We start from the raw sequence: 27,444 nt of genomic DNA, 5'->3' as shown, positions 1-27,444 counted from the left end.
AGTGACTTCCACCTGCCCATTGGCTTGTGGATGGTAAGGAGTGGAAGTCCTGTGCTTGATTTTATGATGTGTGAGCAGGTCTTCAATCAAATTGGAAGTGAACTGACTAGCTTGATCTGTGATCAATTCTCTTGGATACCCAAATTTGTAGAATATGTTTTCTCTCAAAAACTCAGCTACTTTTTCCTTTGTTGCTGCTTTGATTGCTTTTGTTTCTACCCACTTTTTTAGGTAATCGGTGCACACAATGATGTATTGTTTCTGTCTTGAAGGAGGGCCGATAGGACCCACAAAGTCCATGCCCCACTTCTCAAATGGCTCAAAGGTCACTTGAGGTTGCATGGGCGTCTCATCCTTTGGAGTAGGTTCCCCATCCTTTGACACTGATCCCATTGGCTGGTGTATCTCCTCACATCTTGATGAAGAGTGGGCCAATAGTAGCTTGCTTACCATATTTTGAAGGCAGTTCTCTTTGCTGCAAAATGACCTCCACAAGGCCCATCATGACAGGTCAGGAGAACGTCAAATATTTCCTCCTCCTTGACACATCTTCTCAAGATCTAATCTAGGCCAAGTTTGAAGAGATTACCCCCAATTCAGGTGAAAGGGGAGCTTTTCCTTACTATATTTCTCTTCTCTTTTGAGGACAGGTGTGGTGGAAATTGTGCTGAAACCAAGTAGTTTTCTATATCAGCAAACCATGGGGAGAGTATTGAAATAGCAAACAGATGTTCATCTGGCATTTGGTCATCCACCATTCCTTCTTCACCTGTAGGCAAATTTACTCGAGACAAAAAGTCAGCAACAACATTTTCTTTACCAGGCTTATCAATAATGGTTAGATCAAACTACTACAGTAAAAGCAACCATCTAATAATGCGAGCATTTACATCTGGTCTATTCATCAAATATCTAATTGCACCATGGTCAGTGTGCACGAAGGTTTGATCGCCTATAATATAATGTCTGAATTTGTTTAAGGAATGCACAACAGCTAGGAATTCCTTCTCGGTCACTGTGTAATTTAACTCTGCCTTTGACAAATTTTTGCTTATAAAGTATATGGCATAAGGCAACTTTTCATCAATTTGTCCTAAGGCTGCTCTTATTGCTTTGTTCAAGTCATCTGGGTGAATGTGAAAGGGTAGGACCCAGTTTGGGCCTCTGAGAATTGGGGTAGTTACTAACTTGCTCTTCAAGGTATCTAGGGCTTCTTGATAGTTTTCGGACAATATGAACTCAACATATTTACCTAAAAGGCCAAACAAAGGAGAGGCTAGCTTGCTAAAATCTTTAATGAATCTTTGGTAATACCCAGCTAAGCCTAGGAAACTTCTAACATCTCTCACCTTTTGAGGAGGTGGGACCCTTTGGATGATGGAAATTTTGTTTGGGTCCACCTGCAACCCTTGTTGAGATATTGCATGACCTAGCACGCTCCCTTTAGTCATAAAAAATTCACATTTTTTCTGGACTGAGGGACAGGTTCATCTCAATACACTTGTCTAGAACTTTTCCTAGGTTAGATAAAGCTTCCTCAAAATCAGAGCCATAAGGAGTAAAGTCATCCATGTATATCTCTACTGCATCATGAACTAATTCAGAGAATATACTCAGTACTACTCTTTGGAAAGTGGCTAGAGCATTGCACAAACCAAAAGGAAGGGCCTAGTATGCAAAGCTACCCCAAGGACAAGTGAAAGTGGTCTTATCTTGGTCTTCTGGGCTGATTTGAATCTGATTATACCCGCTTAACCCATCTAGGAAGGAGAAAAACTTTTTCCTCGCCAGACCATCTAACACTTGATCTATGAACGGTAAAGGAAAATGGTCCTTTTTAGTGGCTTTGTTCAATTCCCAATAGTCGACACAGATTCTCCACTTGCCATTTTTCTTTGGCACTAGCACCAAAGGCGAGACCCATTCACTGTCAGAGATGGGGTAGATGAATCTTGCATCAAGCAATTTTTGCAATTCTTCCTTAACAATATCTTTAAGTTCTAGATTCATCCTCCTTTGAGGCTACCTGACTGGCTTGCAATATTCCTTATGTATATATGATGAGTACATACTGAAGGGTGCACTCCCTTCATCTCCTTATAACTCCAGGCAAATGCATCTAGGTGTTTTCTCAGTAAGCTGCACAACTCCTTCTCCTGGGAAGTGGATAGGGATGGATTGATTTTCAAGGTTCTTTCTGGGCCGAACTCTATATTCTTAACACGGAGAGAGGTTGGGTCGGCCACACAGAGATTATTTAAGGGGTTATTTTAAGTTTCTCTTACTATGTCCTCTAATGGTAAGATACTGGGGGGTGGATTCTGGATTAAATTTTCAATCATATCATCCTCATCTTGCGGTTTCCCCCCCATGGTGGTTTCTAATACATAAAGTGGTGTAGAATAGACTTCATCCTCATCCTCCTCCTCCAACCAGAGAGGTATATCATGTTCTAGCAAGGGTTGGGTAGGAGGGTATAGGATTAACTGCTTGGACATATGCCCATTCTTGATGGTCATGTTCCTAGCTCGATAATTGATGTAGGCATCGACAGTAGCCAACCAGGGTCTTCCCAGGATGAGAGGATATCCAGTGAGCTTTGCCTTCGGTTGGAGAACTAAGAAATCAACAGGGTACTCCCAAGAATCAATGGAGACCATCACATCTTCAATAATTCCTTCAGGGGTCACAATGGAGCGGTCTTCTAGCTGTAGTACTGTCATGGTCTTCCTCAAGGAGCCCTGGAGGTTAAGTTTGAGCATTGTGTCCTTTGTCATCACATTAATGGTAGCTCCCAAATCAATCAAAGTATGTGGGATCATGGTGCCATTGATGTGGAAATCAACTACTAAGCTTCCAGTTTCTAGATATTTCAGACAGATTACCTGCCCCAACATCAGGTCAGACAGTTGTCCTATGACATTGATGGTTTGGGCATCTCTCTTGCGCCTTCCTCGATGCCTAAAGCACTTCTCTTTGATCAACCTATTGTAGATAGGCACATCTTTTATGTCTTGGAGAAGTGGTATCTTCACGCATAACTGTTTCAATTCTCCCAGAAGTTCAGTTTCTTCTGGGCTAGGCTATGTTGTCCTGGATAGTCTCTTAGAAAAGGGTGGAATTGCTTTAGGTTCAATTTCCTCTTTATCTTCCTCAACCTCCCTAGGTGGAGGCTGGCTATTTGGGAGAACCTTCCTAGATCGCAGGTTAATATCCTGAATCTCCATAGTGTAAGTTGGGCATGATGGTTCCCCACTATATACTTGCTGAGCCTGTCTGTTGTTCGAGTTCGGGTTCAACTGGGCAGTCATTTGGGGTTGCCTTGGTGGAGTAGGAGGTAATGGTTGTAGTTGAGCAGGTGGTGGAGGCAAAAGAGCGGGAGGAGAGCTGTACTGGGGCCTCCACCCTTGATGAGATGCATTCCACTAAGGTTGCGGCTGAGCATAGGATTGAAATGAATGAGCGGTTGGTTGGGCATGATATTGAGATGGAAAGGACCAAAGAGGAGGTGTGGACCAGAAAGGATGAGCAGGAGGGCACCAAGAAGGTATGGAAGTGACTTGGTTGGGGTTGTAATATGTCTGAGATGTCCCTTGCATCCCCTGCTGGTATGGTCTAGGTCCATGCGGTCTCCTTTGGTTCATGAAATAGAGTGGTTTAGTGGCTCCGTCAGTGCCTTGGTATACAACTTTTAGTCTGCGGAAGGAAGGGCACTTATCTGTAGAATGATCTTCTTCACAGACTAAAAAAACCTCTATAGAGTTCAATGAACATTAATTCCTAGGATGCCTCCTGGTGCATCTAGGACAAAATATGGCCAAAGCCCTCTCTGCTTCCTCTTGTTTTCTTTTGATATGCAAGGTATCCATTTGCATGGCAAGAGTCTGCAGCATCTCACTTTTGAAGTCTTCCAGCATGTTTCCAATTTCACCTTTAATGGATGAATTGGAAGAGGAGGTACTAGCTATGGGTTGACTCCCCCTACCTTTCTTTTTGGCTACTCTAGAATGGTTTCTAAAAATAGTCTTTATGTCCTCATAATATAGTTGGTAAATGTCTCCCCCAGCCAGCAGATGGAGGGTGTCTAGAAGGTCTTCAGAATTCCCCTGAGCAGGACCAACTTCAGAGATTCAGGGTCAAGTGTACACCTGGCCCTTTTGTAGCTGAGCTGGAACCTCTCTTCATAATCTTCCAAGGATTCATCACTCCCCATGATCATTTAGAAGATTTCTTCTTTGGTATCTTTTGACCTACAGTAGTCTCGATACTTTTCATTAAAGGCCTGCTGCATCTGAGTGCAAGTTGTGATGCTATTGCTAGGTAACCCCATGAACCAGCGCAATGCTGCATCCTTGAGAGTAGAAGGGAATAGCTTAAACTTTTGCTTGTCTTCTGCATAGTCATAGGTTCGACAGATGATAACAAACTCAAACAAGAAGGTATCAGGATCTTTTGTAGTCAAACCATGGAAGTGAGGTAGGGCTGAAGGACTTATATTCTTCATTTTGGTGTCCCCATTGGTCTCCCTAATGGGAAAGGTACCCTCTATTCTCTCTCCATTCCCCTTGGCATTTCTATTTTTAGCCATTGGCTCAGGAGGGATGTTTTCTTCTTCTTCTTCCCCTATAAGTTCTTCAAATATCTCTGATTGTTTACCTAAAGGTTCTTCTTGATCATTGCCACTGAAGAAGAGAGAAGGTTGGTTGTGTGAGGTAGTGGGGGTGTTGGGCAAGAATTTTCCTGAATTATCTCTATTCCTATGAGGCATGAAAGGAAATATTTTTTGTTGGTTTTTGTCTTTTCACACTGATTGTACCTGCAAAACTAAAATGGATTGAACAAAACAAATTGCAACTAACTGAAATGAACTTGCTGAAATGAAATTTGCAGAATTGAAAAGGAAAGAAAGGAAATGTAGAACTTTAAAGAAATGACTAGCCTACTCTTGCTGAAATGAAATTTTCAGAATTGAAAAGGAAAGCAAGGAAATGCAGAAGTTGAAAGAAATGACTATTCTACTTTTGCTGAAATAAACTATTTAGTAGAATGTTGTGATAGAAAATAGAAGAAAGTAGTAATCACAAAATACTCTGACGCTTCCCCGACAACGGTGCCAAAAAGTGGTGAGCACCAGTATTGCAGCAATAATGCTGCAACTCCTGGGTTGCCTAATTTACTCTTATCAACCCAGTAGTTTGCAACAAACTTGGAAGCAACAGTGCTGTATGCACAAGTACTAGTTCTTATTGCATGCTATCACTTGGTCAGCTGGTGCAAGATCACTAGGAGCTCAAGCCAACTTCTATAGATTCCAGAAGAAGCTCTATATGTGATGAAAGAAAGGAAATATTACTCTACAGAGGCTACTCTAATTGCAGAAAGGAAAAAGACTGAAATGTAAAGTAAACCTAGCAAACCCTACTTAACCAACTAATCGTATTTTTGAAGAAAGCACTATGAAAACCATGAAATGAATGCCATTACCTACTAAAGGAAGTAAATGACATCTACTCAAGCTATTTCTAGAAGTAAATGAGCAAAAACCATCTTTTTGGTTTTTTATGTATTTTTATGTGAAATTAACATGCATGTATTTTATTGTGTGTGAAGGTGGAAGCGAGTAGGTGGTGTTGAAGGGTGAATTTGGGCTTTGTGGGGATGTAGGATGATATGGATGGGTCCTAGGAGGTCTCGGGTGGCCTTCTGGAGGCTTTTCCCACACTCAGCCTTCAAAAGAAAGCCTACAGGAAAATCTACAGGAGGACACAGGGGATCTACAGGAGGTCTACAGGAGGATGCCGAGAGCAGTTTTGAAGGTTTTGAGGGTGTGAGAGTGGGTGTAAAAGGTATATGAAGGTTTTGATGATGTGGTAGGGTGCCTAGGGTCCACCAAGGGTCACTAAGAGAGGGAAAGATGATTGGGAGAGAGGAAAAAATCCTATGGAAAAATGCAGAAAACTAAGGCAGATTTGAGGTGAACTTTGGGCAACCTGTAGGGCATGGATCAAAGAGAGAATGTGATGACTAATAGGTTGACCTTCTGTGAGGAGAGATCTACTGCAAAATAACTGACAGTCAACCAATAAGATCAAGCAAGCAAGGAAGTGAGTACATCTAAAAAAACATAATTTTGCATCAAGCTAGTCTAAACTATGATCCATGGAAGTGAATGCTGAGCAATGCTACAAGAAAAGAAAGCATGGAAGAAGACTTATTGCAAATACAGAAATGAGCATGGTGGAAGAGATCTAAAGAAAAGCATTAACCTTCTAACACACTTGCAAACACTAGAAATCCTATGGAGAAGGAAAATCTGTGTTTTTGGGGCAGCAAGAGGGTCTTTGCCTCAATTCATAGTCCCAAAGGGAGGAAAAGAGGCCAAGGCACTATTGCTAGCCTTTTGAATCTTATTTCTATCACTGCTTAACCTGTTATAGAAAACACAAATGAAAGAAAACTACTAAACCATCAAAAAACAACCTATTCTTAACCAAGAAAGAAATTCATCTAACAACAACTAATCCATAAACTGAAACAAAGCATATAAATACAAACAAAGAGGAGCTTGGCTGCTTGGATTGGGCCCTAACCCAAGAGCTTCAGCCCTCTGAGGTAACTCAGTGCTAGCTCAAAAAGGATCTCATCTTTATTATCAAAACAGTAATAGGATTACATGAAACTGTCCACAAAAGTAAGCTCGAAGTTGAGTAGAGTTTTACAATAGCAAAAGTACAACAAAAAATGGACAAAAATTCGACCCTAGTGAGGACCTAGGCCTCTCTACTTATACCACTGAAGCTCCCAACAGCTTCCTTAAAATCAGGGAGGCTTGGCTCCCAAAACTCGAGATAAACATAAGTTATCCTCCACTTGCTCGGCTGCCTCCTAGTGCATTCATTTGGCTGTTTGTACTCCGAGCTACATGAAAGGGAATTCGAAGTGGGGAGTAATAAATGAGGGGGATTCCCTTCTATAAATCCTCTACTTTGTCCACTTCAAAATATTGCTGCCAATTGTCCATTGAATCTTTGAATTTGTCTTCAAAATTCAACAAAAATATGCATTAAACACATATTAGACCTCATGGCATCATAACTAACTCAACTCACTCCATAAGCATAAATATAATCAAAAAACATGCAACAAGCTAAGAGAATGGTTTATTTAGCTATGTTAGGAGGCAAAATGAGCCCATATAATTACCCATTTATGGGGCTCATCACTCCTCATCATTGTTGCTCTCATAATCCTTAGGATTAGGACTAAGTGGAATCCGTGACTCTTTATTTATTTGAAATTCTTCATCCCCTCTTTCATTGGTGCTGCTCTCATAGTCCTTAGGATAAGGACTAAGTGGACAAATTGACTTTCTATTCATAGTGGAAGAATTTCCATTATATTCATCAATATGATTAGAGTTGTTATGCGATGAAGATGTTGATGCTTTACAAAGCGAAACATCACTATCAGGAGAATCCATCCCTTTCAAATAGAAGAGGTTGAATGATACAAATGCAGACTCTTCTAAAGATATTATATAGCTTAGAGAATGAAATTTTCCCTCCAAAAAGTTTCACCAAAATATTGCCCTCCAAAAATTTTGTTTCATGTATTTCCCTTCTTTATTTTATTCTACAATTTATTGAAAAATGTTAACTAAATTTTTTTATGAAATTGTAAACTAAAACTTTTACCTAAATTATTTTAATAGTTAAACTATATAATATTTACTAAACAATTGAATGTTTTTTTTAATGTTTATAATACCTTCTAAAACAAATTAATCCCACATTCACCGCGTTATAAAACAATTCCATAATATTCGCTTCATCATAGTTTCCTATATCGCCATAAAAAAATTAACATGTTAATTTTTTTTAAAACAAATTAATCCCACATTAACCGTACGGTAAAATATCTTCGTAATTTCACCTATATTATCACTCAGGTTGTCCCCAGGTTGTAAAAGGGATACGGCCGAGGTAACCACAGACCAACTTTGGACTGCAGGTTCTAGCCCACCTGCAATCAGAGAGGGCTCTCTCTTTATGATTTAGCTTTGTTGGGAAGGGATTTTAGGCTAGGTATTGAGTTCAGAGGGTTTCTTGTTTTGTTTTGGTGGGAAAATTGATGTTTTCAGATAGAGAGGCAAGGCATAGTCTGAAAGTTTCAAACCATTGGGCGTGGAGTCGAGGAGGAAAACTGCTGATGCTTTTCTTCGGTCACAAAAAGGGGAAAATGGAGCAAGATAGCTGCGCATGAAACAATGTTTTAGGTATTAATGATGGAAAGAATGCTAAGTGATGAGAGGCAATTAAGAATCTCTCAATCAGCTTAACAGATAGAGGCAACAGAGCTCTACCTAGGGGTAGTAAAGAACCCTAGATAATTGGCAAGCAGAGGTGAATCGGGGTGAATATGAGCCAGGAGGAATTCATATTCATGACCAATTCGTTCAGAGGAAAACATAAAGAAATAGCAGAAACTGAGCATAGAGTGTATTTAAACAAATTCTAAGCTATTCTTTCTTTCTGCTATTTAGATAGTGGTAAACAATAAACAGAGGTAAGATGCACTTATTGCTTCAGACTGCAGCACAAGAATTCCATCTTCAGATCTTCAAAACGTTCATTTACAACAGACAGTTTGCTCTCCAAGCTTTCAGCAATCTTTGATTATAGAAAAACTCAGGTATACAATGCGAGTCTCTAGTGAAAATTCTCAATTTACCAACCCTTGAAACAATGCTGAGGGCGGTATATATAGGGAAAAACTCTCTATATCTGCTTTTTATTACATCTTGACCTAAAACAGGTCATAAAAAATGATTAATTGACCTAATTCTATCAGAAATAAATGCATGAAAATATCTTGGGCTGCGCTGAGGGCGGCCGTATCAAAACTGAATAAATTATGTTGTCCTCGGTGGCTTGGTGCAGTGTTTTCTGAAATAAATGTGTATGGGTTTCTGCTTCTTTGCTGTCCGGTGGCTTTGAATGCCTTAATTGTGATTTGAGGGCAAGGATGGGCTTATGCCGCCTGATTTGACTTTGCTGAGGGGGTTCATCAATGCTCAGGTGCTTCGAGCCCCTAAAAAATCTTGACTGATACTCTTTGGCTCTTCTTCCTTCTCTGATACTCTTTGACAATAAACCGAGCTGCTGCTTTGATGTGATGTGCGTTAAATCAACATTAATGGCTGCTGTTCGGCTCTCTGTCTTTCTCAAAACTATCTTCTGCTCCTTTCGGTAAGCTTCGCGAAGAAAAATGGGTCATTCGGCACCTTTCGGGCTTGCTGGGGGCTGCATGATGAAAAGATTCCCCAAAGATTCCCCATTTCGGCCTATTTTGCGCAAATCGCGCATCAAAAACTGCCTCAGAAATTGATTCCTGGGCTCCGGAGTGCGATTTTCGCCCTTCGCGCTAAAAACTGATGATGACGTCAGCGGGTGGGACCTCGTACGGTGGGTGACGTCAGCGATGATGTCAGCATGATGACGTGGCAGGATGACGTCAGCATGATGACATCATCACGTACGGAGGTGACACGGTAGTACGGCAAGGGACACGGTGGCAGGACACGTGGCAGGGTGACTTGGCAGGAGGCAACACAAGCGGATGACGTGTCATGGTGACTGGGCAGGGGGGTGACGCAAGCAGGTGACGTCACTGGGCAGGGGGCGGTTTCCGGTTTTGGGGCGCACCGCCTTTGGGGAAGGGTGGTTTTGTCAGGGGGGGCTCCGCCACAGCCCAGGAGGTGACGCGTGGCGGGAGTACGGCGGCAATACCGCCCATCTCCCGGACGCTAACCTTCGGGCGGCTTGGGAGATGGGAAAGCCTGCCCACCGTAGATCTGTGGGGCGGGCGATCTAACAGTTGGCGGGGAGGACGATACGGCGGAGGGATAAGGGGCGGGAATATTCCAAATTTAATAAAGTGCGGCGGTGGGTTAAAACTTAGGGAAAGGCGGAGTTTGAGGGTTGCAAATGGGTGGGTTAATGTATTTACGCTCGGGACTTTAGCATAATGGGTAAAACATGGTTTTTTGAGGGTTTATGAGCAGGGGTTTAGCGATTTGTGCACAAAAACTTAGGATAAGGGCAGAAATGTGGGTTTTTTTAGGGTTTTAGGGCAAGGGAGAGGTTGTTAACATGACCAGGTGTCATCTAACTCCTGTTATGACTCGGATGGGCTAAAAACAACCCCAGATAGACTGCTTTTTCCCTGACTTAGAAGAAAATATGGCTATATTCCCAGGGAGGGGATATTTACATAGGGGAGTTATATATACATTTTTTTAGTAGGGGAAGGGGGATAACTGATAGGGAGTTATATACTAAAGTCAGTAGTTAATATGGAGATGGTAAGCAGGCACTAAGGTGGGGGACCTTAGGCTAATTTTCGAGGGAAAAGTGACTCATAGATGAGAAATCCTTCAGTGAAGTAGATCTTCACCAAGACAAATGACATGGAAAATGATGAAACTAAGAGGGATCAAGCAGATCTTGACCTCTTTGGGGAAATTAGTAAGTGACTTGGGGAATTAGAAGAAGGGGAAGTTAGTGATGTCCAGTTTGAGCTCCACCAAATGAAAAACTGCCTACAACTGTGATCTGGAAAGATATACACTTAGAAACACAAGAATTGATCATAACTCATCATTCTGCAACCTCACAGCTACCTACCCAGCCTACTCACCTAACATTTTTTTTTCTTCTTTTTTGGTTTGGGTGCACTTAGACTTGCAGACCCAGATTTACAATTTTCTTTTGAATGTTTCCTATCTAGATCTACACTTATTTCTGCCAGGGCCCAGATTAAATAGTTGGGTCCCTTTGATTCTCTACCTATCTACAAATCTGTCAAGATTAAACTGTTTGGACAGATATCATTCTCTATATTCTAAAGCAGGAAATTGAAACCTAGGGAGGCCAAGATTAAACTGTTTGGACCTCCCTTAACTGAATGAACTCTCCAAAAATGGAATGACTCATCAAAATTGGAATACAGTAGTGCCACTTGGACTAGCACACTTTATGGCATCTTGTGGAAATATGGAACACTGCAGCCTGCAAAGTATGACATATTTGGCATGTAAAAATGTCAATCATGAAAAATGAAACCCTGTTGCAACAGGAGGCTAACAGTGGCTCCACTTGGGGATGGCTTTTCCTTGTGAAAAGCCAAGAACAGCAGGTCAGACTGCCTTGATCTTCTGTTTGTTGCTGTTGACTGAAAACACTTCTTTGTTCTGGCTGTTAAAAATGTGAAACTTTGAAATCTGAACCATTCTCTCCTCAACTGAGTTACTGTGAACTGTATAGCATCGCCTGCTTTCTTCTGCGTGCTTGATAATTATGTACAATGCTGCTGGAACATGCCTTTGACTACAAACAGTTCTTTTCTACCATGAATTGCTTGTAATGTGATAGTTTTCCTCTTGCTGTTTTGCTGAAATTGGTGTAGAGACAGAGCCTTTAAAACGGGAATACTTGCATTGGCTGTGTCTTCTAAAACTTTACTGCTGCTTCTAAAACAATCGGCTTGCTTATACAAAATAAAAACAGAGTGCTGATATATACACATAACACTGTACAAAGATATATACAAAACTGAATTGTGTCCCTTAAAAGGGATCATGGTAATGTTTCAGCATACGGCCATTGACAGGGCCTTCTTTAGCAGAACTATCCTCTATAGCTTTGAGAAAATAAGTGTTATTTCCCTGAACAACAGAAATAACCAATGGCCCTTTCCATAAAAAATCAAACTTGGCATGTTTGCCCTTGTCTTCCTTTCTTGAGTCCCATCTTAGAACTTTGTCACCAACATTGAAATCCTCAGCCTTAGCTCTCTTATCAAACATCTTTTTGAGCTTTTCTTGCAAAATTTGAGCTCTGTCATAAACCTGTTCTCTGGTTTGCTGAAGATGAATGGTCTGATTAATCCTTCTTTGAATGTCATTTGGTTCAGCCTGAATTTCCTGTAACAGTTTGATAGTAGGAATGCCCAGGGATGAAGGAAACCTAGCCTCCATGCCATATACTAGCTCATAAGGGCTCATTCCAATTGATCTTTTGCTTGAAAGTCTGTCTGCCCATAGGGCATTCACCAGCTTTTTATGCCAGTTCTTCTTGTTTTCTTCCAACACTTTCTTTATGATGTTGATGAGGCTTTTGTTAGATGATTCGGCCAAACCATTACCTTGAGGGTAATAAGCTGTAGAGTGGCCCAAGGTAATATGAAATCTGTGGCAAAAATTGATCATCTTTTTGGACTTAAAGGTAGCGGCATTGTCAGTGATGATTTTCTCAGGGCAGCCAAATCTGGAAAGGATATTGCACTCAAGGAATTGGATAATGATGGTGTCATTGGCTTGTCTGTAGGGAATGGCTTCAACCCACTTAGTGAAATAGTCAGTGGCTGTTAGGATCCATTTGTGCTGGCCTGAGGAAGAGGGATGGATTTCTCCAATGAAGTTAAGACCCCATTGTTGAAAAGGTTGTTCGGTTGAGATGGGTTTAATGGGCAAGGGCAACAGCTTTCTCTTGCCCTCAAAAATTTGGCATTTGTGGCATGACATGGCAAACTTCTTTACATCTGCAAAAAGAGAGGGCCAATAGAAACCAACCCTTAGAATTTTATCAGCAGTGGACTTCCAATATAGATGTCCTCCACAATCACCTGCATGGAATTCTCTCATGACCTTGTTAGTTTCATTCATGGTTAAACAATTAAGCAATATACCTTCATGGTTTCTCCAAAATAATGCACCATCTATAACACAAAACTTTAAAGCCTTCATTTTCAAAAATCTTTTCTTGGTTCTAGACAATCCTGGGGGAGCACACAAGTTTAACAATGCAAAACATATATCAGCGTACCATGGAGATTGTAAAAATATTTCACTGATCTGTGGAGTCGCCAGCTCTGGTTCATTGTCCAGCTGGTTTATGTCTAAGGCTTGAAAATTTGTTTCGGACATAAGTTTAGCTAAACCTTGTCCCTTTATCAGCTTGGTTGGTTTTATTTCTATGTCATATTCAAGGATGTTTGCAATCCACTTGCCTCTTTTGCCTTCTAATCCCTCTTGGGTCAGTATGTCTTTTACAGCAGCGTGTGGCACATAGGCAATCACGTGTGAATATAAGATGTACACTCTGAAATCCTTGATGGCCTTAACCAGTGCGTAGGCCTGCTTTTCCATGATTGGGTATTTCAAAGGGGCGTCTCTTAGAGCTCGGCTGAAAAATGCAATTGGTTTTTCAGCTCCTTGTTCATCCTTCTGTAAAAGGACAGCTGCTATCGTGTGATCAGATGCAAACGAAAATATGATAAAATCTTTGTCAAACTGTGGGCTGGTGAGGACAGGGGTCTGGGTTAAGGCAGTTTTGATACTCTCAAATGCTTGTTTGGTTTCAAGAGACCATTTTACCTTGGCATCCTTCTTTAACATGTTGCTTAATAATCTTATCAGCTCAACTAGATTTGGAATAAATCTTCTTAAGAAGTTGATTTTCCCAAGGAATGCTTGCAGCTCTTTTATGTTTCTTGGATATGGGATTTGGAGGATGGCTTGGATTCTTTCAGGGTCAATTCTGATCCCATCTTTTGATATAATGTGGCCAAGTAACTTGCCTTCTTCGAGGCCAAATAGAGACTTCTTGGGGTTCAAGGAAATGCCATATTTCCTGCATGTCATGAAAATTTGCCTGAGATGCTTGAGGTGTTCTTCGTCAGATTTGGAAAATGAGGTTAAGTCATCAAGGTAGACAACTAGGAAATCATGTATTTCTTTAGCGAATGCAATATCCATTGCTCGTTGAAAAGTTGCACCAGCGTTTTTAAGACCGAATGGCATCTTTACATACTTAAATGTTCCCCAGGGTGTGGTAAAAGCTGTTTTATCTTGGTCGTCCGGGTGAACAAGTATTTGGTTGAAACCTGAAAAACCATCTAGCAAAGAGATTCTAGATGACCCCACTACTCTCTGCAAGATGTGGTCCATTTTAGGCAAAGGGTAATGGTCTTTTAGGGAGACTTGGTTTAAATTTCTGAGATCTACACAAAGTCTGATTTCACCTGTCTTTTTTCTCGTAGGAACAAGATTGGACACCCATTCAGAAAATCTGATGGGTGCTATGATGCCTGCTTCAAACATCCTCTTTACTTCCTTCTCAATCGGGGGAAGAAGCATAGGGTTAATTCTTATAAGTTTCTGTTTGAAGGGTTTCTGGTTTGGTTTTAAGGGGATTGTGTGTTGGATCACCGAGGTGTCATAGGATTTCAAATCCTCATAGCTCCAAGCAAATACATCCTGGAATTCTTTGAATAAATCAATGTACTTGGGCTTTTGATCAGGTGGTAAATTTTTGGATAGTTTGATCAATTTTGGATTTTCTGCCATCCCAATGTTGTGTTCCTCTATATCAGTGTTTATGGGCTGCAATTTTGGCTTTCTGGGAACATCATTAGCATCAAACATATCTTCTAGTGGGGTTAGGCCAGCAAGCGGAAAATTATCCTTTAAGTCAATGATCTCTGCCTCTGTTTTGTCTACTTCTCCCAAGTGCATTTGTTTCAGCTGTTCTATGTTTTCTTTGTAAAAAATAGTTAGTTTCAGGATTTGTTTGGCTGTTGCAGCTGTTACTGTTTGCTGATTTTCATTTATTTGCTGTTCTGGATCTGTCATAGCATCCATGTCAATGTTGATTTTCGAAAACTCATGCTCAAGGGTGAGGAAATTATTAATCTGGGCATCATTTTCGAACACTTGCCAATCTTTAATGTTATTTGGGACAGCGGGCCTATGTTTTATTTCAGCTGTGAAGTGATGGTTTGGGTCAAAAGGAAGCTTGCATGTACTAGCAAAGGTGGCTAGGTTGTGCGCATGAATGTTGTGATTTCTGGAAATCTTGTCAAGCTTGAATTCAGTGAATGCATTGGGGATATTAGTGGCAACAGTCCTATAGGTTCTCATTCTATTGTCATTGGTTACAAAATTACCTATCATCTGCTGTATGATTAAGTCAGAGTCTCCTAAAATAGACACCTTCGTAGCTCCTAGAGCTTTGAGCAGTTTAAGGCCTAGCAGCAGAGCCTCATACTCTGCCATGTTGTTTGTGTATTTTAAATTCAGTCTGTAGGCATGGCCTTCCGCATGATTGTTATATGTGTTGTGAATCCATATACCTGCCCCTGCTCCCAACTTGTTGACAGAGCCATCAAATTCTAAATACCATGTGATTTCCTACTTGTGGTTGATGCCTAAAGTGTTAGTCAACTTAGGATTGGGCAGATTTGCGATTTCTGTTTGGGGAGTTTCTTCTTGCATGTTGGTTGCATTAACTGTTGTGACAGTTTCATCCGAGTGTGCAACTGATTCTTCATTGATTTGTGCTTGTTGCTCTAGAGTGAAGGGCTCATTATCAATTGGAGAATTTGTATCATCATTAAACAAAATAAAGGAATCCATATCAGAATGGATTGAGTAAATGGGAAAATTTTCAGGCTTGCTCTCACTACTTACCACATATTTCATGAGCGTTTCTCTATATAGTCTCTTTGGTTGCCCAAAGACTGAAATGGTGGCATAGGAAAGGTCTAATTGAAGGGATCCTTGAAGCTTTGCTCCCCAAGACCTTGACAGGAGCATACCGTATTTTGGTGGAATGTCAGCAACCACTACATCCATGAGGATGGTCTTATTTGGGTATTGAACTAAGGAGACACACAAGTCTTTGATGAGGCCTAGACATTTCACTTGACTTGAGTCAAATGAGTACAAATCTTTGTAAGGTCTTGTAACGTCAAGGTTGAGCTTCTCCATAATTGCTTTGGGCATAAGATTGTGCGATGCCCCTGAGTCAAACATAGCGTTGTGCAAGACTTTGTCATGTATATGCAGACTGACATAAAAGGGTGGGACAGGTCCATGTGTTGATTTTCCATTAACTTCTGGGCCAAACAACAGCTCCGGGTGTCATCTAAAGCATTTACATCATCCTTAACCTCTGGCATTTGAAGTGATCTTTGAATTTGTTGCCTATATACATCGTGTTTGGCCAGTTATGAGAGGGGAATGGATATCTTCAACTTAGCTATTTCTGCCTCTAAATTAAATGGCTTTTCCAATGGAGTCTTGGTGTTGATAATGGCAGTTTTTTCTATTTCATTTGGATTGTCAGCGATTTGCTCTTGTTTATCAGCTTTATGAGGACTGATAGCTTGCGGTTTTTCAGTTTCAGGAAAGTTTTTTGGAACACTGTTTGAGCTTTCTTTCGAGGAAGAAGGTGGCAAAGGCTGGTCTCTAGAAGGCTGTATTTCTGTTATGTCTTCTACAGTGACTTGTTGCGGGTTTGGGACAGTTGTGTCAGCTGGTTCTGTTATGACAGCCTTGCCTTTAATCTTGTTAGGCTGTTTGCCATCCTTTGTTTTGCTAGGTTCGGAAATGTCAATGGTCCTAGTTCTCAGCTTATATTGTTTGTGTACTTCATACACAGCAGTATCGTAACCTTGTTTAAAATCAAAAGACTCACCAGACTTAGTCTGAAACTGGTTGTAATCGAGTTCGTTTTGGTCTTCTTGGGACAGGAAAGTTTGGTGCTCACCCTTTAGATCCATCAAGTTCATGTGAGTGTCCTCTATGGGTTCACTAGAAGTAGATCCTTCAACATAATTATCTTGGAAAGGGGGTCTTATATCATGGTCTTGGCTAGTCCTACCAGCATTTGTGTTCTGCGTTTTCCTAAAATTTGGGTTCCTTATGGTATTGGACTGTTGTCCTTCCCATGATGCTTTCCTCTCAACATTTTCTACTCTTTCTCCCAACCTTTGTAGGCCACTGATGATAGCATCAAGCTTTTGATTAAAGGTTGAGGGTTCTTCCTTAAAGGTGGTTCTTCTTTCCATTCTAGCTCTGTTTCTTTTGGCAATTAAATTGGCTTCTACGCTGACAGCAACATTTTGCATGTCTGCAAGGGTCTAAGGAGCTCTTTCTTTTAACTGGTATGCCATATCAGGGTCAAAACCATCAGGAAATTTGTACAAGGCCAGATCAGGGGGAGGCCTTAGGTTCTGAGGTATTGCGTTATATACATTATTGAATCTTGCACAGTACTCCAAAACAGTCTCTTGAGGACCTCTTTTAATTGTATCATATTCAGCCAGTATGTGCAAGGGGTCTTTCTTTTTCTCCCATCTGTTGGTAAAGGATTGGTAAAGCTCATCTGAAGTGGTTATGGAATTTGCAGCAAGTGATCTGAACCAAGTTCTTACATCACCTGTCAAACTCTGAACAAAAATTCTCATTCTCACACTATCATCATCTATTTCGTAGTTTTCAAAATAGTCTTGCATCTTTTTGGTGTGCTGAAGGGCTGTGAAAGGACCGGTGCTGTCAAAATAGGTAATTTTAGATTGGTACTCCTGAGGTAAAGCCCCAGGATTAGCAGGTAGTTGCAGGGGTGCATATCTATTGGCCATATTGGCAGGGATTAATGGAACAACGGGGATTAATGGAACAACAGGGATAACAGGGATAACTGGGATAACAGGAGCAGCGGTAGTGGTAGTTGTAGTATGTGCAGTGAATGGAGGTGTGGAGGGAGTGCTATGAGATGTGGATGATGAACCAGGGGAAGCAGGAGTTGAACATAATAAAACTTTGACAGGAGTTGGAACACAACTTGGGTAAGCTATTTAAGGAGTTTTATCAGCGAAATCTTCTTGTCTTTCTTGCTTCCTAAGGATATTTGGGATTAGGTTCAGATTTTCAAAAAATTTGGTGGATTCGGGTCTAGATTTGACCTTGTGTGTCGTGGATTTTTCTTAGGAGCCAGCTTCCGACTTTGTTTTTTGGTATTTTTATGGGAATCTTATTGTAATTAACAAGGAACTGATCAGATTTTGGAATGGCTGTGTATAGCTTAAAACTAGCATGAAGATTGACTGAAGCAACTTTTATTTACTCCTGTTAATGTGAAACAAGAATAGTTTCAAAGGCTTCCTGGCTGACATTCAGGCTTCATATGTAGTTTTAAGGGATATACAGCAATTAGAAAATCGATTTTTCCTGTGGATTTTTACAACCTTCTTCGTGAAATTAACCGAGGAGATGTCCCCAGTTGAGTCGCCATTATGTTATCACTCAGGTTGTCCCCAGGTTGTAAAAGGGATACGGCCGAGGTAACCACAGACCAACTTTGGACTGCAGGTTCTAGCCCACCTACAATCAGAGAGGGCTCTCTCTTTATGATTTAGCTTTGTTGGGAAGGGATTTTAGGCTAGGTATTGAGTTCAGAGGGTTTCTTGTTTTGTTTTGGTGGGAAAATTGATGTTTTCAGATAGAGAGGCAAGGCATAGTCTGAAAGTTTCAAACCATTGGGCGTGGAGTCGAGGAGGAAAACTGCTGATGCTTTTCTTCGGTCACAAAAAGGGGAAAATGGAGCAAGATAGCTGCACATGAAACAATGTTTTAGGTATTAATGATGGAAAGAATGCTAAGTGATGAGAGGCAATTAAGAATCTCTCAATCAGCTTAACAGATAGAGGCAACAGAGCTCTACCTAGGGGCAGTAAAGAACCCTAGATAATTGGCAAACGGAGGTGAATCGGGGTGAATATGAGCTAGGAGGAATTCATATTCATGACCAATTCGTTCAGAGGAAAACATAAAGAAATAGCAGAAATTGAGCATAGAGTGTATTTAAACAAATTCTAAGCTATTCTTCCTTTCTGCTATTTAGATAGTGGTAAACAATAAACACAGGTAAGATGCACTTATTGCTTCAGACTGCAGCACAAGAATTCCATCTTCAGATCTTCAAAACGTTCATTTACAACAGACAGTTTGCTCTCCAAGCTTTCAGCAATCTTCGATTATAGAAAAACTCAGGTATACAATGCGAGTCTCTAGTGAAAATTCTCAATTGACCAACCCTTGAAACAATGCTGAGGGCGGTATATATAGGGAAAAACTCTCTATATCTGCTTTTTATTACATCTTGACCTAAAACAGGTCATAAAAAATGATTAATTGACCTAATTCTATCAGAAATAAATGCATGAAAATATCTCGGGCTGCGCTGAGGGCGGCCGTATCAAAACTGAATAAATTATGTTGTCCTCGGTGGCTTGGTGCAGTGTTTTTGAAATAAATGTGTATGGGTTTCTGCTTCTTTGTTGTCCGGTGGCTTTGAATGCCTTAATTGTGATTTGAGGGCAAGGATGGGCTTACGCTGCCTGATTTGACTTTGCTGAGGGGGTTCATCAATGCTCAGGTGCTTCGAGCCCTTAAAAAATCTTGACTGATACTCTTTGGCTCTTCTTCCTTCTTTGATACTCTTTGACAATAAACCGGGCTGCTGCTTTGATGTGATGTGCATTAAATCAACATTAATGGCCGCTGTTCGGCTCTCTGTCTTTCTCAAAACTGTCTTCTGCTCCTTTCGGCAAGCTTCGCGAAGAAAAATGGGTCATTCGACGCCTTTTGGGCTTGCTGGGGGCTGCATGATGAAAAGATTCCCTAAAGATTCCCCATTTCGACCTATTTTATCCAGCGATGCGCGATTTGCGCTATCAAAAACTACTCAGAAACTGATTCCTGGGCTCCAGAGTGCGATTTTTGCCCTTCGCGCTAAAAACTGATGATGACGTCAGCATGACATCAGCGGGTGGGACCTCGTATGGCGGGTGACGTCAGTGATGACGTCAGCATGATGATGTGGCGGGATGACATCAGCATGATGACGTCATCATGTACGGAGGTGACGTGACAGTATGGCAAGGGACACGGTGGCAGGACATGTGGCAGGATGACTTGGCGGTATAGTGGCAGGAGGCCACGCAGGCGGATGACATGTCATGGTGACTGGGCAGGGGGGTGACGCAAGCAGGTGACGTCACTGGGAAGGGGGCGGTTTCTGGTTTTGGGGCGCACTGCCTTTGGGGAAGGGTGGTTTTGTTAGGGGCGGCTCCGCCACAGCCCAGGAGGTGACGCGTGGTGGGAGTACGGTGGCAATACCGCCCATCTCCCGGACACTAACCTTTGGGCAGCTTGGGAGATGGGAAAGCCCTCCCATCGTAGATCTGTGGGGCGGGCGATCTAACGGTTAGCGGGGAGGACGATACGGTGGAGGGATAAGGGGCGGGAATATACAGGGAATATTCCGAATTTAATAAAATGTGGCGGTGGGTTAAAACTTAGGGAAAGGCGGAGTTTGAGGGTTGCAAACGGGCGGGTTAATGTATTTACGCTCGGGACTTTAGCATAATGGGTAAAACATGGTTTTTTGAGGGTTTATGAGCGGGGGTTTAGCGATTTGTGCACAAAAACTTAGGATAAGGGCGGAAATGTGGGTTTTTTGAGGGTTTTAGGGCAAGGGAGAGGTTGTTAGCATGACCAGGTGTCATCTAACTCCTGTTATGACTCAGATGGGCTAAAAACAACCCCAGATAGATTGCTTTTTCCCGGACTTAGAAGACAATATGGCTATATTGCCAGGGAGGGGATATTTACATAGGGGAGTTATATATACATTTTTTTAGTAGGGGAAGGGGGATAACTGATAGGGAGTTATATACTAAAGTCAGTAGTTAATATGGAGATGGTAAGTAGGCGCTAAGGTGGGGGACCTTAGGCTAATTTTCGAGGGAAAAGTGACTCATAGATGAGAAATCATTGAGTGAAGCAGATCTTCACCAAGACAAATGACATGGAAAATGATGAAACTAAGAGGGATCAAGCAGATCTTGACCTCTTTAGGGAAATTAGTGAGTGACTTGGGGAATTAGAAGAAGGGGAAGTTAGTGATGTCCAGTTTGAGCTCCACCAAATGAAAAACTACCTGCAACTGTGATCTGGAAAGATATACACTTAAAAACACAAGAATTGATCATAACTCATCATTCTGCAACCTCACAGCTACCTACCCAGCCTACTCACCTAACATTTTTTTTTCTTCTTTTTTGGTTTGGGTGCACTTAGACTTGCAGACCCAAATTTACAATTTTCTTTTGAATGTTTCCTATCTAGATCTACACTTATTTCTGCCAGGGCCCAGATTAAACAGTTGGGTCCCTTTGATTCTCTACATATCTACAAATCTGCCAAGATTAAACTGTTTGGACAGATATCATTCTCTATATTCTAAAGCAGGAAATTGAAACTAGGGAGGCCAAGATTAAACTGTTTGGACCTCCCTTAACTGAATGAACTCTCCAAAAATGGAATGACTCATCAAAATTGGAATACAAAAGTGCCACTTGGACTAGCACACTTTATGGCATCTTGTGGAAATATGGAACACTGCAGCCTGCAAAGTATGACATATTTGACATGTAAAAATGTCAATCATGAAAAATGAAACCCTGTTGCAACAGGAGGCTAACAACCTATATAATAAATTTCATTATCACTATTACTCACATCACATCAAGGTTTTCTGAGGTTCGTTAAAAGACTTGGAGTGAATTTATGGAGCAGCTACATTACTATCAACAACATATTCAACGGACAATTTTCGCAATTGAAAAGTTAGTTGATTTTTTCCCCTGTAAATTTTAATATTAAAAAAGTTTAATGAATTTAATTTTTTTTTTTTTAAATTAAAACATTTTGCGGACTACATTTACCCACTATATCTGTAGTGGGCATGGTGGACACGGTAAAGCTCACGGCGGCCAAACGGGCCTGGTAATGCTCATGGCGGTCAAACAAGCCCGTAGGTTAGGGGCGATGGGGATGGCTACTTGACTCTCCACCCCACCCCACTGGCTTATGGGGTGGCAGGCGATTCTGAGAACTGCCCCGCCACCCCGCGGGCGAGCGGGCCACTGGGGTGGCGGGCGGACCACACCCCCTATGCCACCTTGGCGGCCTGTCCACCCGCGGGGTGGCGCGGGGGATGTTATGACAACCCACCCCACGCTACCCCACTGGTGAACGGGCCACCGGGGTGGCACGGGGGGTGTTGCAATAGCCCCCCCCCACGCCACCTCGGCGGCCCACCACCCTGCGGGCGGGTGGGCGGGCTAGCAGTGTGGCGTAGAGGGGGGCTGCCTTAGCTTCCCCCTGCGCCACCCTGGCGGCCTGCCCACCCGCGGGGTGGCGGACGGGCCACCGGGGTGGCGCGGGCCGGGGTTGGGCGAGGGGCAGTGGTTCGGTCGCCAACGTGGGCTAGGGGTTGGACCCAATGACCATCTCGGTTGGCCGATCGATTTTTAGGGTGCAACAACAATGCGATGTATTTTTAAATTTTTTTTCTTCGAAACTGTTATGATTTATAAAATTAATTAGCATTTATCATTTTCGTTGTTAATTTAAGTTACTCTGTTTTTGCCATTTACTGATTTATGTGTGTCTTTTTTTAAGGAAAATGACATCAAAGAAGATTTCTATGAATCTTTCTGGACCAAAGACTCTTAAAGGTGGATCTTCAAAAAACATTGGTGAATGAACCCCACCTGAACTGATGGCTACAAATCTTTCAAGTGCCTCAAATGATAAGAAGATGATTTCATACTAGAAGAAATCAAAAGAAGTGAAACTTCCATCAAAAGTCTAGTATGTGAAAGAAAGAGAAAGCCAAAATGGGCATATATATATATATATATATGTTGATATACCTAATGATAATGGAATTTATGACGTGCTGGGAAGAGTCATAGGCATGTGTTCGGTACTGGACAGTGAAGTTGTTTACATACTTACAAAACCTCCCAAGTCACATGAAATGATTAAATACCAGTTATCATATTCATTGTATAACACGAGAGAGGTATCTACAAAGTTGTGTAAACAAATCTTAAATGAGATGAAACAAAATATCGTAAGTATTGTTATTTATATTTGTGTTTTGCGTTCTTATATCTGTCTCACTATATTTTTTTAACTTTGTTTTTATTGACATATGATATTTTGTTTGGTATAAATTTGGTGAAAGTTGTTCAATTAGGTTGGAGGCATTCATTTCATAGAGCATGATATTATGAAAGTTGTCAGTATTTTCTACTCAGTGTCAGAAGAAGATATGGCAAACAAGAAAAATGTAGTAATTCATGATGCTACAAAACTACATCCAAGGGATCAAAAAAAAATCCTCTAGTGGATAAATCTAGCAAGGGTAGACAAGTTGCTTTTGAATATGAGGAAGTTGAAACTGGCAGTGAAGAATATGTTGTCGTTGCTGAGGATGACATTGGAACTGAGAAGAGCCATAAAAGACCAAAAGTAACAATGCCCAAAAATAAATATGTTACAGTTAATGATGAGAATGTTATGAAGAAGAAAAGTAAAGATGAACATTTTGAAGTAGTCATTACCAACAGTCAAGAACCTACTGAAACTTCAAAAGAAAGTAGAGAAATCATTACACCAGGAGCTAACTTAGAGGATGGCTTTATCAAAACAAAACAAAATTCCATTTGATAGAACTTGACAAAGAGAAACTTAATTAAGGGTTGTCGTACATTTCAGCTTAATGTCAGACAAATCTATAAGGCAAGTGATGGACAATGTCAATATCAAATTAGAAAGCCACACCATCTACATGTTCACAACTTGAAGACATTAATGGGGTACAATCCATATGTTCATGTGGTTAATTATGTGCTTCTTGTTGATCCAGTTCAAGTTCCCAACAAAGAAGCATTTGATAAGTCAAAATTTTTTGAATACAATTATGATGTGCTTGGGGGGAATCATTCTGTAGAAGCTCAAAGACAATTGATGGAGGAATATCCCAATAACCCATGTTTTGAAACAATGAAATGTATCATTTATGCTGGTTTATCAGATACAGAAGAAAAGTTAGTGGCATGCGATCATAATTCAGATAATGAATATAGGATGTCTATGACTTTCATCCAAAGGGTTAGATTTATTCATAGTGAATTTGAAGAAAAATGTGGTGGGGATAGGATAAATGTTACTGTAGATTTCCAAAAGGAATGTTGTATGGAAATAGGCTATCAAATTGAAGAGAAAATCAATTCAAAAGGTGGCAAGGGCAGAAAATTTAGTGATTTATTCAGAGGTGTTGATAACATTTTCTAGTTGGCATTTAGAACTAGAGAGATATGGAAGTTGATTAATGATATTTTTAGCATGTGGGAGAACATTGGCATTAAAAACTAGAAGGTCAAAAAGTCTAAGCTATTGATATGTAGCAACAGTAAATCAGGTCCTGAAATGAAGCAGCTTCTAGAAGATATGACTATCACACCTTGGAGAGAATTGCAAGGAGTAAAGGATGAAAAACTTGTCAAAGCAATATTATCTTGTGTGAGGCTAGGGGAATTATTGTTGGAGGAAATGTCTGAGGAATTTCAAAAGTAAGTTTGTTGAATTATTTTTATTTATTTCTAGATTATAATTTTCTTTTAAATATAACATATTGTTCTTGGTAGTATTTGTTATACATATCATTATATTAAATTTTTTTACTTTATCTATGCAGTCACAAAGTTTACATGAAAATTCAAGAACAAATGGTTAAATTGTCGAATGAAGATAGTTGGGATGATGTTGTAAGCAACTATCCAGTTTCAAGTTCTACATCAACATTATCTTTTTTTATCTTGCATTTAAAAGGGTATGTTGATTTATATATTCATTTTTATTCATCTGTACACTATTTTTAATTTATAACTTACACATATATTTGTTTATTTTATAAAAGATGAAGAAGGATGAAAATGGAGCACCATATAGTTTCAGAACCTTTATTGAAAAAATAAAGATCAAAAGACTGAAGAAGCAATGTCTTAAGAATGTTGAACTTGATCCAACTCTTACTCATTGCATTTGGAATGGGCTAGACACTATTCAATATCAAGTAATACAAGGCGACCGTGAAGACATTGCTAAACTCATACCTAAAAGGGATTATGCCATAGTTATTGTAGATATTCCCCATGGTTTCAATTTTCCAAACATTGACTATGATAGTGACCCTTATACTTATCAAGCTCTTAGTAAAGTGGTTGCAGGATTTCTAGAAGTCACGTCATCACCATTATGGAGATTTGTGACATTTCATTCAAACACACAATTGGCAATGTTATTGTCAAGCTTCAAGGGGAAAACATATTTAAGGATGCAGCTTACATGGTAAGACGTTTAAAATGTATATTTGATTAATGTTTAAAAAATCATTTATGTACAAGTTAATTGAACTTTTACTATTTCATGTTACATACAAAAGTCAAATATTCTTAACCGTGAATATCAACCATTTATAAATGATTGTGAGTTCATCCATATTGATAGTTGGGTAAAAGATGATAGCTATATGTCTATGATTTTTAATCGGGTATATGGAAAGAGTCATAGCCAAATACTGACTTATGATGTTGTGAGAAAACTAACATATGAAGACAATGAAGCAAAAGAAGAGATAGTTAACATTTATCAAAAACCACAGTTATTGATTAACTATCTTATAGACATATGTTCAAATGAAGGAGATTGGGTTTTGGATTTATTTTCTGGCTCAGGTAATTTTTATTATATGGAATTGAATTTCAATATATTATTTATTAATTTATATGTTATTGTACTAATTTACTTCATTATTTCTTTTGTGCTTGATAATTAGGTACAACACTAGCATGTTGCCTTCAAAAGGAAGAAATTGCATTGCCACTGAAAAAGATCCAATACAGTGCAATTTTATTCAGCAAAGAATTAATGCTCTTCAATTTCTTCCAGATGCAATGCAAGAAATTGGGTTGAAGAAAGGGGACTTTAGTGAATCACGTGTGGCAAAAAAGGCAAAGGAACCCCAACCACCATTACACAAAATGATTGGAAAGGCATACATTAGGAGATTCGCAGACATCAAAGATCCATTAAAGGAGGAAAATGAGCAAAATGAAGCAGAAAATATTGTGGAAGAAGACAATGATGAAACTCCAGAGGACAAAGAGTTTGGATTACGTGACATTGTTGATTAAATTTAAGTTATTCTTGGAAATCAAGCTCATTTTTTGTAACTATTAATTAGTTATACTTGTAATATTTTGACTTTGACATTTTATGAGAAGAATAAGCACTCAATTAAGGTTGGTATGCGTTCAATATTTGTATTTTCGCATTAATTTTTATGTTAATCATTATTTTTTGAAAAAAAATAGTGATGATTATTATTTTTTAACATAAAATTCATAAAAAAAAACTATTATTTTACCATTTTTAGTTAAAATTTTCCCATAAAAATTGTGAATTTCACATACATGTGTGCTCTGCATCACCCCTTTTCAAAATCGAGTCACTTTTCTATTATCGCTATGAAACGGGTAACAATAGCAGTTCCCATTTCAAAGTTTACATTGTTTCTAAATAGGTTAAACAAATACCCACTTGTAGATCTTTTTTGATCTAGATCTCCAGCCCAGTTTGCATCAACAAAGCCATGTATGTCCAAAACTCTATCCAATCCTGGTCTTCTTGTAGAAATTTAATGTGTAGATTCAAAATTGCTCATGAAATTTACTAGTTCACAAGACTTGAAGCTACTCTACTCATTTGCAGAAATCAAATCATGATTGAAAACACAAATCATTAACATGCATCAATATTTAACACACATACACAAAGATTTATCTAGGGGAAAGAAACTTCTCAAAACCCTTACTATTTGTATTGCATTAATCAAACAATAGAGAAGAAATACAATGCTTGCTCAAGCCTGAGCAACCGCTACACTAGTATAATCTATCTCACTGCCTCACAGAGTGACTCAAGCTAATACTTAGCCAATTTATCAATCTACCAAGCTCCTATTTCCTTGCATTGTTTGATGAGGAATTATCCCCCTATTAAGTATGGAAATTATTCATTGATAATTGTGCAATTCCTTTAGGCCTTTATTTTACTGCATGCACCACTTGTATAACTTGGAAAATTCTACAACTGATAGTACACTGCTGTTGAACTCCAATATCAACCGGGTAACTCAAATTCTATGCATGTGTGAGTTAATTTAGGTTGATTGATCAATTAACTAGATGATTACTCAGTGTGAAAAAAGTTACACACCCTTGTCACTGAGTGTGAAGAAAGTTACACACCCTTGATTGAACCTCCACTAGTTCTACGAACAGTGAGGACAAGTTAAAAGGACAATAACTCAAATTAACTAAATATATTGCTATTAATTAACAATCAATCATGTAGAACTGAACTCAAGTGTCTCCAACTCGAATTTACTAATTTAACTAAGTGAAAAGAGATATGTCACCTCATTTAACTACCTCCAATTATTTCACTGAAATTGAAATTTGAATTTCTCCTAATTTAATCAAGGAAAAATTAAATTAGGATTTTCTTGCTTCATTTTTAGCGCTCGCTCTCAATAAGAAAGGGATTCATATCTACCCCAATATAGCACCTTTGGAATGTACTTCATGCAATACTTCTCTTTGTTGTTGTTTCTACTACAA

The sequence above is a fragment of the Pinus tabuliformis genome, chromosome X, assembly GCF_031772625.1.
Source record: "Pinus tabuliformis cultivar Carrire ecotype Pingquan chromosome X, CPIR1, whole genome shotgun sequence".
In the NCBI taxonomy this organism is placed as follows: Eukaryota; Viridiplantae; Streptophyta; class Pinopsida; order Pinales; family Pinaceae; genus Pinus; species Pinus tabuliformis.
Note: the sequence above shows the minus strand (reverse complement) of the source record.